An 11665-nucleotide genomic window follows, 5' to 3' on the forward strand; every position below is an offset into this window, starting at 1 on the left:
TATGCAAGCTGGGAAACTCTGCATGCTGCTCAAGCTGTAAATGTACTTTCAGTTTCTGAAAATATCGCAAGCTCAGAGGAAGGATTGTTAAAAATCAGGAATGAATGAATGAAATGATTTAATTTTTATCTTGCCTTTATTACTTTATAAATAACTCAGAGTTGCAAACATACCTAATACTCCTTCCTCCTGCTATTTTCCCTACAATAACAATCCTGTGAGGTAAGTTGGGCTGAAAGAGAGTGACTGGTTCAAAGTCACCCAGCTGGTTTTCATAGCTGAGGCAGGATTAGAATTCACCATCTCCTGATTTTCTACACCAGTACTTTCACCACTACACCAAAATGGCTCCCATCTATGGTTCCTCACACAGTCAGCCAGGATATTGAAAGTCTGGAAAGAGTGCAAAGAAGAACAACAAAGATGATTAAGGTCCTGGATACAAAAACATATGAAGAACAGTTGCAGGAACTGAGTATGTCTAGTTTGATGAAAAGAAGGACTAGGGGAGACATGATAGCAGTCTTCCAATATTTGAGGAGCTGTCACAAAGAAGAGGGGTTCACCGTATATTCCAAAGTACCTGAGGGCAGGACAAGAAGCTTTGAATGGAAACTAATCAAGAAAAGAAGCAATGTAGAATTAAGAGAAATTTCCTGACACTGGGAACAATTAATCAGTGGAATGGCTGACCTTCAGAAGTTGTGGGTGCTTCTCTACTGGAGGATTTTAAGAAGATACTGGACAGCCATTTGTCTCAAATGGTTTAGGACCATGATAGTGAATCTATGGCATGTGTGCCACAAGTGGCACGCTGACCCCTTTCTGCGGGCATGCAAGCCATCGTCCCAGCTCAGCTCCTCCGCTTGCGTCCTGCCGGCCATGCTTTTTGGGTCTCTGCTGCACATGCATGGAGGACGGGGCGCATGTGGAGGCGGGGTGCATGGGGGGGCAGGGCGCGTGTACATGCAGGGTGTGTGTGTGCGGGGGGGGTCACACGTGCATGTGGGGGTGCACATGAGGGGGTCACACATGCATTTACAGAGGTCAGGGTGCGCAGGAGGGTCACGCACACATTGCATTATGTGCGTGCACACACGCTTTCGGCACTCGGAAATGAAAAGATTAGCCATCACTGATATAGGGTCTCCTGACTGGGTGGAAGATTTGACTGGAGGATCTTTGGCCTCCCTTCCTACTGTCCAGTTCTGTTATTTTCTTTTACAATCATGTGAATCCATCACATCAAGCCCAAAGAGAACCAGAAGTGTCACGGTGAGACTGGCTGAAAAATATCAGGCTCCAACAAGCCTTGCGAAAATCCAGCCAGACAAACCACTGTTGGGGGGTCTTCAGACCAGATGTATCTTGTAGGGATGGTGAAGAAGGAGAGGTACCTTGGATGACCAAGAGGAACAGGCAAGTTCCTCGGAGGTCAGAGGAAACTCTTCGATCCAGCGGCGGTGGCCATTATGACCGTCAGGAAGCTGTGGGAACCAGAATAAGATTTGTGCAGGAGCGGTGTTTTGGGCGGAGTATTGGTGAGTGATTGGCCAACTCACAGGTAAAAAAGAAGTATTTTAAAATTTTCAAAAGAAGTCCCGGTGAGGAAATAGCAGCTAATTGGCATTGGGAAACGTTAACAGAGAGACAAGAACAAAACGGAAGTTAAAACACTAAAGCCCAGACGGAGCTTGATATTTGGATTGGAAATTGGATTTGGAGATATTAAAATTATTATAAGAAAAAGAAACCCGAAAGAAAATAGTTTCTGAACAAGATTGAACATAATTTTAAAAGTTTTGAACTTTGAAGGAAGAACAAAGAAAAATTCAAAATAGAAAAGCCCTGTAAAGGAAATTTTTCAATTGGATTTTAAACTGGAATTTGGGATATATAAAATTAAGAAGAGAAAGAAGAAACTTGAAAAGCATTTGATAAGCAGATTTAATACACAAATTGGATATTTTGCGACTTTGTTGATTTGAAACTTGTGGATTGGAGAGAGAGATCTGCTGGCGGAAAAAAAGCACTACAACAAACAATTTGAAATCTTGAAAAAATTACAGTGATCTTGAGCTACAAGAGCCGTGAGAAGTTTGAAGGAGGATTTGTTTTGATCTCAACAACTAAAGGAGGTGGAAAATAACAAAGCTGGAGTTAAAAACAAACCAAAACGTCAAAATGTGGCAGGAACTAATTGCGATGGTTAAAATGATGCGTGTATCATTTAATCTTGATAGAAAATGAGAAATTGTATCAGAACATATTCAAATGGATAAAGAGGCTAAGAATGAGAAGCAAGAAAATAGCACTGAAAATAAAGACATTGATGATGAAAAATTAAATGATTACATTGAGAGTAACAATGAAAAAAAGAGAAGGGATAGGAGGAAACAACCTACAAAAAAGAAGCAAACTAAGGGAAGAAAAGGAAAGGAGAAAAGGCTAGAGGAAAATATTTTTAATGATTACACTGGGACAGTGGCAAAAATAGAGAGGATAGCATGAAGCAAAAGAGAAAAGAAAATGGGAATGGATTAGGTACAAAAAAGTTAAATGATTACACTGAGATCAATAATGGGGAAATAAGAAAAGTGAGAGGAGAAAACAAGAATAGATCAGATGGGAACTTAGGGCAAACTAGACAAGTAAAAGAAGCTACTCTGAAAAGCTAAAGTATCAGTTCTCAACAAATGAACCAGCAAACATGTGGAAAACTCTTAAAAATATCACCGGCTATGGCAAACCTCCTTCCCAGGCTGAAGGTAATCAACAACTGGCAGATGACCTGAATGAGTTTTACTGCAGGTTTGAATGGAAACTACAGCCACCTATCTCCACAACCTCCATCTCAGACACACCAATAACAGTCAAGCCTCCTACAACTGACCCCATCCCGTTGGGTTCACAACCCTTGGTGATCACAGAAAAGGAAGTGCAGGACCTATTTCACAGACAAAAGCCAGGAAAAGTTCCAGGCCCAGACAAGATAACTCCTTCTTGCTTAAAAGTCTGTGCTGACCAATTGGCCCCCATCTTTACCCGTATATTCAATAAATCACTAGAGATGTGCTATGTTCCTTCTTGCTTCAAATGCTCTACCATCATCCCAGTGCCGAAGAAGCCCACCATCAAGGAGCTGAATGACTACAGACCAGTTGCTCTAACATCTGTAGTCATGAAAACCTTTGAAAGGCTACTGCTGTCCCACTTGAAAATCATCACGGATCCACTGTTAGATCTCTTGCAATTTGCATACTGAGCAAATTAATCAACAGATGATGCTGTTAATATGGCTCTGCACTACATCCTACAACATCTTAAATCTCCAAAGACAAGACTCCTCTTTGTAGACTTTAGTTCAGCATTCAATACCATCATTCCAGACATTCTAACTAAGCTAAATCAGCTACAGGTACCTGAACACACTTGTAAGTGGATCATAAGCTTCCTAACAAACAGGAAGCAACAGGTGAAGCTAAGCAGAATCACATCAGATACCTGTACAATTAGCACAGGGGCCCCCCAAGGCTGTGTGCTCTCCCCACTTCTCTTCTCTCTGTATACCAATGACTGCATCTCCAATGATCCATTTGTTAAGCTACTGAAGTTCGCAGATGACACAACAGTGATTGGTCTCATTCGAGACAATGATGAATCCGCATATAGACGAGAGGTCGAACGACTAGCCTTGTGGTGCAACCAAAACAATCTGGAACTGAACACACTCAAAACCGTAGAAATGGTGGTAGACTTTAGGAGAAACCCTTCCATACTTCCACCTCTCACAATACTAGACAACACAGTATCAACAGTAGAGACCTTCAAATTTCTAGGTTCTTCCATATCGCAAGATCTAAAATGGACAGCTAACATCAAAAACGTCATCAAAAAAGCACAACAAAGAATGTTCTTTCTGCACCAACTCAGAAAGCTCAAACTGCCTAAGGAGCTGCTGATCCAGTTCTACAGAAGAATTATTTAGTCTGTCATCTGCACCTCTATAACTGTCTGGTTTGGTTCTGCAACCCAACAAAACAGACACAGACTTCAGAGGAACTGCAGAAAAAATAATTGCTACCAACCTGCCTTCCATTGAGGACCTGTATACTGCACGAATCAAGAAGAGGGCCATGAAAATATTTACAGATCCCTCACATCCTGGACATAAACTGTTTTAACTCCTACCCTCAAAACGACGCTATAGAGGACTGCACACCAGAACAACTAGACACAAGAACAGTTTTTCCCCGAACGCCATCACTCTGCTAAACAAATAATTCCCTCAACACTGTTAAACTAGTTGCTAAAACTGCACTACTATTAATCTTCTCATTGTTTCCATCACCCATCTCCTTCTACTTATGACTGTATGACTGTAACTTTGTTGCTTGTATCCTTACAATTTATATTGATATTGTTTTCCGTTTGCATATATTGTGGCGCTCAGGGGGAGGGCCTTCTCTGTGGGGGCACCAACCCTCTGGAACAAGTTACCACCAGGTGTCCGTCAACTCCCTGATCTTCGGACCTTTCGACGCGAGCTGAAAACATTTTTGTTTCACTGTGCAGGACTGGCCTAGTGGGGTTTTAATAAGGGGTTTTATTGGTTTTAAGTTCTTCAACCAACTCTAAATTTTTCTTTTAAACTGGTCCTAAAAATTGTACTAACTGTCTTTACTTTGGCTGTAAACCGCGCTGAGTCCTTTGGGAGAAGGGCGGTATAAAAATTGAATAAATAAATAAATAAATAAATAAATAAATAAATAAATAAATAAATAAATAAATAAATAAATAATAAATAAATATGTACCCTGTAACTATCATTAAGTGGGATTCTTGATGAACGTATCTTTTCTTTTATGTACACTGAGAGCCTATGCACCAAGACAATTTCCTTGTGTGTCCAATCACACTTGGCCAATAAATTCTATTCTATTCTATTCTATTCTATTACACAAAAAGCAGGCAGAGGGAGTGACCAGTAAATTACAGTCCTTAGCTCTACCTGTACAACATCGCCCCTTAGTGGTCAGACAGGTCCTGGTCATTGGATTTGTATCGCCAAGCATCAGAAGTCCAGCTGGCTTTAGGAAAGGAGAGGATGAATTACTGGCAGCCATGTGGTGCGGACTAAGTAACTGTCAAAACTCAGCCACTACATTTATGAAAGAAATCACTCCAGGGAATCCTTCCTTGCCTTCACAATTAGGTTTTAAACTGTAATTTTATTAAAAATTGCACTGATAAAACTAACACAAACTAAAAAGAGGGGGGGGGAAAGAAATTGAAAGTGCAGAAAAAGGAAGTAGAAATGAAAAAAATAGAAAAATATAATATAATTAAAAAAAAGAAAAGAAATATATAAAGAAGTGACTTCCCTCTTCATCACAACTCATAAATAATTGTAGTAAATTATTATTAAACTACTTTCTAAAAATACAATAAATTATTTTTTCTTCCACATCTTATTTATAAACAAATCCTCAAAACCTTGTTATTCCCGTCCTGATCAGCAAAAGTCTATTAAGGGTTACCAGAAATGACAACTTGTTTATTTTAGCCTTGATCAAACAAACCTTCATTTTTTATCTTTAACGATTTTGATATTTAGTCCCTTCAAATAATGTCCTAGAATTTTGTTCCATTTCATTTTTTTCTTTGTCCCTTCCTTCTTGCAAAATTCGGAAAAACTTTAATAAATCCAATATAGGAAAATTATGCAGGTCATTCTCTTGGTTTGTTATTTGTATATAAAATACAGAATATCAGACCTGGAAGGGACGTTGGTGGTCTTTAGTCCAGACCCCTGCTCAACATTGTGTTTCATTCTTTATATTATAATCTGGTGTTTATATTTTGAGTCCACTGAAATGGGCAACTATATTAAAATGTTGGTGGTCCTTTGCACAGGCAGCCAGATGTTCAGAGTGGATTTGGCATATTTGTCCACCTGTCCAGTCCTTCCTGGGATAGTCTGACATGGATGCTTGATGGTGTTAGAGGAATCATCACAGGATGTAAAGATGTTCCAAGTAAATTTTGGAATATTGGGTACAGAATAATTATTCAAAGACTTCTCAATCATATTTTCCAAATTTTCATATTTCAATTTTTGCTTCTTTTTCTGCTAGGTAACGCAAAATAATCTGATCCTCAAATAAGTCTTAAAAAAATTCCACACAGTCACTTAAATTTATAGACTGTTTATATCTGGACGAAAACATCTGTTGCTCTTTTCCTTTGTTCCTTCATTGGCATGTAGCTGTTCTTGCAATCCTGTTTGTAGTGGGATGCTTTCCTGTAGAGGTAGTCCTCAACTTACAGCAGTTCATTTAGTGACCATTCAGAGTTCCCACAGCATTGAAAAAAGTGACTTATTACCATTTTCCACACTTATGACCATTGCAGCATCTCCATGGTCATATGATCAAAATCCAGACACTTGGCATATGACTCATAGTTATGATGGTTGCAGTGTCCCGGGGTCATGTGATCCCCTTCTGACAAGCAAAATCAGTGGGGAAGTCCAATTCACTTAACAACGGAGCTACTAATTTAACAACTGCAGAGATTCACTTAGCAACTCTGGCAAGAAAGGTTGTAAAATGAAGTAAAACTCACTTAACAAATGTCTCACTTAGCAACACAAATGTTGGGCTCAATTTTGGTCGTAAGTCAAGGACTACCTGTAAAGCAAATTTTTGTTTCATGAGTTGTGCAATGACATGATTTCATCTCAGGGAAAAGGAATGAGGGAAGAGGAGAACTGCTTAGGGAATCCTGGCCTTCTGATCTGGAGGTGTTCCAAAGCATGAGGGCCCAATCCTAACCCTTAAGGGAAATGGGTGCTGAGTTTAGCACTTTCTCGCCTTCAGAGAAAGGAGGCAGCTGCCCCGCTCCACTTCTCAAACCTTGCAGCTTGCTGCTACATTCCATGAAACCGCAAAGTTTGAGCAGAGCTCCAAGAAGAACTTTCCTCTCCTTAACTTGGCTTAACCTTAACTTCTCAGAATGACTAACTTTTGTAGATTCAAAGAAGCTGCTTGCTGTATTTCGATCCGGAAAGCAGCTAATGAGACTTAGTGTCAGGTCTATCCCGATTTGGATGTTTAGGAAAGAAAGACCCTCGACTCCATTTCTTTGAAGTGAAAGATTCTTTTACTAAAGTCTAGTGGCTACAGCGAAAGTAAAGCTGAAACGGAGTATTCCTGGGCAAAAGTTAGACTTCCTCTTTCCCTGGCCCTCCCCTTTTGACCAGTCCATCAGTGTCCAATAGTATTCGTTGTTGTTGTTTTGGGAATGGCTTTGGAGTTTGGCACTTCTCAATGTAGTTTCACATTCCGTTCTCAGGCTGTGTGTCCTTAGCGGCTCATTTATTCCAGATTGACCCCTCTGGTTCCTATCACCCTGTCATCCTCCCCCCCACTTTTCTTGCACATTCCCATGCCCAATCCTTACTTCTCCAATGGCCTCCTCCCTCCCTTGCATTTTATGGCCAGAAGATGCCAGTGAAGTAAAGAAGCTGAAGATGGCAGGCCTGAAACTTTGCTTTTGGCCTCTGCAGCCAAGCTTCCTCCGTCTGTCCCAGCCTCCTATCCAGTGGTAAAATCCTCCGCTGGTCGCCACCAGTTCACTGCCCGCACATGCGCAGTGCGTGCCAGACGCATGCTTTTGGATTTCCTGCTTTCCCCCCTTACTTTTTAAAGCTGGTTCCGGAGAACCGGTAGTAAAAAATGCTTAAAAAGTTTTTTTAAAAAAAGTTCCAAAGATCAGCTGAGTGACACGCAATCATCGGAACTTTTTTTTAAAAAAAATTTAAAGCATTTTTTTAACTACCTGCTCCCACCCCTCTGCAGTAGGCAACAGGAAGCAGCCCATGGTGCCCACTATAAGGTGGAAGGTCTGCTTTGAATGAAACCTTGTTCACTATAAGTTGCTTCTTCTCCCCTCACCACCCTTTCCAGCGTTTTCACCCCAACTACTCCCACAAGCACAGAAGCTTCAAAAGATTCTTTATTGTCAGAATATATATCATCTATGTACAAGTACCTCATGACTATAGTTTATATGCCGCCATCCTTCTTTTTCTAAAACATTTATGCGGTCAACATTAGAAGAGGGGAAAGAAACTCAGCAGTATGGATATATCATTTACCCATCTTAAAAAATAAAAACAGAGGACATATGGATATATCATTTACCCATCTTAAAAAATAAAAACAGAGGACATATGGATATATCATTGGTTCAGGTTTTCTTAGGCCTCACAGCCGGGAGAACTTGACTTGACCTTTTTCGGTGCTACATGACAGACATGATTTATAGTACCCATAGTTTTGCTTTCCCTGAGTTAGGTTTCTATTCCGCTGAACTTTCCCTGCTTTCCCTGAGTTAGGTTTCTATTCAGGTAAAATGTATGATTTCCTGAAAACCATGTGGTATTTTGCTAATACGTATACTCTAAACGCTCGCTGATTGGTATTGATAACTTTCTATATGCTAATTCCTCCTTGCTGTAGTTACCCTCCCTGCTAAAACTGCATAATAAAAGAGACTGTTGCGATCTAAAGGACTTTAACAACCCCTTTCTTCGTGCTCTCTCATCTTGAAAAACTTCTGGTGTGGTGTCTTTTATTCGGCTTCTTTCGTCCTTGCGAGGACCTCCTAAATTGTCTCAGCGAGGGCTGAGACTCGTTCCTGCGGGAACCCAGGACAACATCAACAGGGAACCTTGGGTAACAAATACGTGTTGCAGACCAACAGCAACATCTGGGGGCTCGTCCTGTCCTGTTGAGTTGTCCAGAGGCGCGATCGTTGTCTAGCGGTGCGTCACCTTCACCCTCATTGCTTACCCGTCGGGACGCGACACGTGCACACGTAAGTAATGGGCTCCTCGAACTCGAAAGTCTCATCATTGCATAGGATGAGCTTTACTCTCTGGTGAAGAAGGCTAATTGTTTGCAAAAAGTTAATGGCACCACTGTCTATCCTCTTTCCAAGAAATCTCTTACCTCTTTTCTAGTCTCCTTCTGTCTCTGTAGCTGCCTCTGCTCCCCCTGCAGACACAGTTTTCTCTCCTGCAGCGCCTCCCTCCGCCGGAGGATACAGACACGGCTGCAGGCACTCTTTCTGCCTTGGTTGCCTTTTTCTCTTCTCTAAGAACTGAACCCCGATATCGGCTTACCCTTTAAACCTCAATCCAGCAGGAGGGGACAGCCGATACAGAACATCAATGTACGGGTGCTTAAAAATTTAAAAGAAGCTGTTACTTCCTACGGCATTTACTCTCCGTTCCTTCAGTTCCTATGCCTGCTCATTCCTTTCCCTCCTCCTCCCTTTCCCCCCACTCTGAACCTTCAAAGCATATTGCCCTGCTTTGAAAACTGCCTCCTTTCCCCTGCCTGCCTCCCTTCCCCCAGAGCACCCCTCTCTTTCCCCCATGGGTGCGATCGCTCACATTAACCAGCAACTGATTTGGTTTAATTGCTTCTCTATATCTGGAAACAATCTGGAAAAGAATTTGCTCACAGCGACTACATGGGAAACATTGGGAACTTTTTTCCATGAAAGTCCAAGAGCCCCTGTAAAAATTCTGTACATCTGGCACATGATCCTTGAATGCCTCATTTTACTTGCAGACGTCACTTAGATCAAAAATGACTTAAAAGGATCCACAATCAGTCATGATTTAAACTGCTGAGTTTTTTCAGACAAGTTCCCCAGGTCTGTAAATGTTGTTTGATGATGTGTGTGCTTGTGTATGTATGTATGTGATCATTTTCAGACCTGCATAAGAATTGTAGAGATAATTGTGATGCTTGATTTGCATGGAATGTGTGTATGTGCAAAACTCATTGAGAAGGTGTGAAATTTCTGTGTTGTCTTTTGGATTTGCAAGAAATGTGTGCATGTGTGAGAAATTGTCTCTGCATGTGTGTATGTGTGTGTGTCTGTGTGTGTATCTGTCTGCATAAATTCCGTATGCAAGCAGCCAGGTACTTTTGGAAAAAAAAATAAAACAATTTTTTTTTCCTTTTGCAAGCAAGTGAGTTACTTTTGGACATTTTTTTCTTTTCATATGCATGAGAGTGTCTTTGCAGTGAGCTACTTTTAAATTTTTTTTTCTCTGTCTTCGCTGGCTTATCTTAACTCCCCCCCCCTTCGTTCCTTGTTGTGCCAGGGAAAAGGGTGGGCTACGGGGGAAAACCATTCACCCCCACTCCATTTTTCTCTCTCTCTTCTTTCTTGTCTGAGAAGGGAGGGACAATTAGGCTCTCTGGAAGCATTGCTTTTGCAAAGAGCTATGTAAAAACTATGCAGATATATTTTCTTTTCCACCCTGAAAACAATTTTGATTTTAATTTTCAACCCTGAAAACACTTTTGATTTTACCTTTTAACCATGAAAACAATTTTGATTTTAATTTTAATCATGCATACAATTTTGGTTTTGCTTTTAATTTTCATTTTTATCTTTTCTGGAACTTTTTGAGGTTTAACCTGCCTGATTAAACCTATACCTTTATAAATGTTTTCAAAGCACTGAGTTGACTAAAAATGTTTCATTTAGCTTTGTATTTTTGCAGCTGTTAACATACATAATAAGAGTTGGAAGGGACCCTTGGAGGTCTTCTAGTCCAACCCCCTGCCCAGGCAGGAAACCCTACAGCATTTCAGACACATGGCTATCTTCTTATGTATGGATGCATTTTTTTTTAAGCGTAGATCTGTTTTTTGGAAAATGCACTTAGGTTTTCCACATAAACAGACTCACCCTAAAGCTTCCGCCATGTTTTTCTTTTTTGAATCTGACTCAGTGTGCCCCTTATTTGCTGTTTGTATTGTTTCTTTTTCTTTTTTAGCAGCACAATATGTGCCCTGTTTTAGGAACTATTTCAGAGATGAGTTAGAAAGTTATAGGATGTGATAAGTTAGAAAGTTACAGAATGTGAAGAGAGAATTAAGAGGAGTGCTGAGAAGGTTTTAGTAAGTTAGAAAAGTACAGATGGTGATTTTGCTAAGGTTGTGGTTTGTTTTTGGAAGTTTTTGATAGCATGGATTTTGTTAGTGACTAACTTCCACACATGAATAAAAAGGGTGGGAGTTGGGTTTTATTGGTTTTAAGTTCTTCAACCAACTCTAAATTTTCTTTTAAACTGGTCCTAAAATTGTACTAACTGTCTTTACTTTGGCTGTAAACCGCCCCGAGTCCTTTGGGAGAAGGCGGTATAAAATTGAATAAATAAATAAATAAATAAATAAATAAATAAATAAATAAATAAATAAATAAATAAATAAATAAAAATAAATATGTACCCTGTAACTATCATTATGGGATTCTTGATGAACGTATCTTTTCTTTTCCACATATGTACCCTGTTGTTAAAAACAAAACTGAGATTTGTATGTAAATGAGAAGTTGTGTCACTTTTGAAGTTTTGATAGCATGGATTTGTTAGTGACCAACTGCCCAGACAGAGTGAAGAACAGAGTTCAACTTTCTTTTATTGATTGATTGTCTTTTTCTCTGTCTTCCACATAGTACCTTTCAACCTCATCTTAGACAGTCTATATGTTACTCAAATAGTAAAAACTATTTTTCAATCTTACTTGTCCCCTTCTCTTGATTCTAATCTCACTTCTCTTTTCACAACTTTACA

The sequence above is a fragment of the Ahaetulla prasina genome, chromosome 12 (genome assembly GCF_028640845.1).
Source record: "Ahaetulla prasina isolate Xishuangbanna chromosome 12, ASM2864084v1, whole genome shotgun sequence".
Taxonomy (NCBI): Eukaryota; Metazoa; Chordata; class Lepidosauria; order Squamata; family Colubridae; genus Ahaetulla; species Ahaetulla prasina.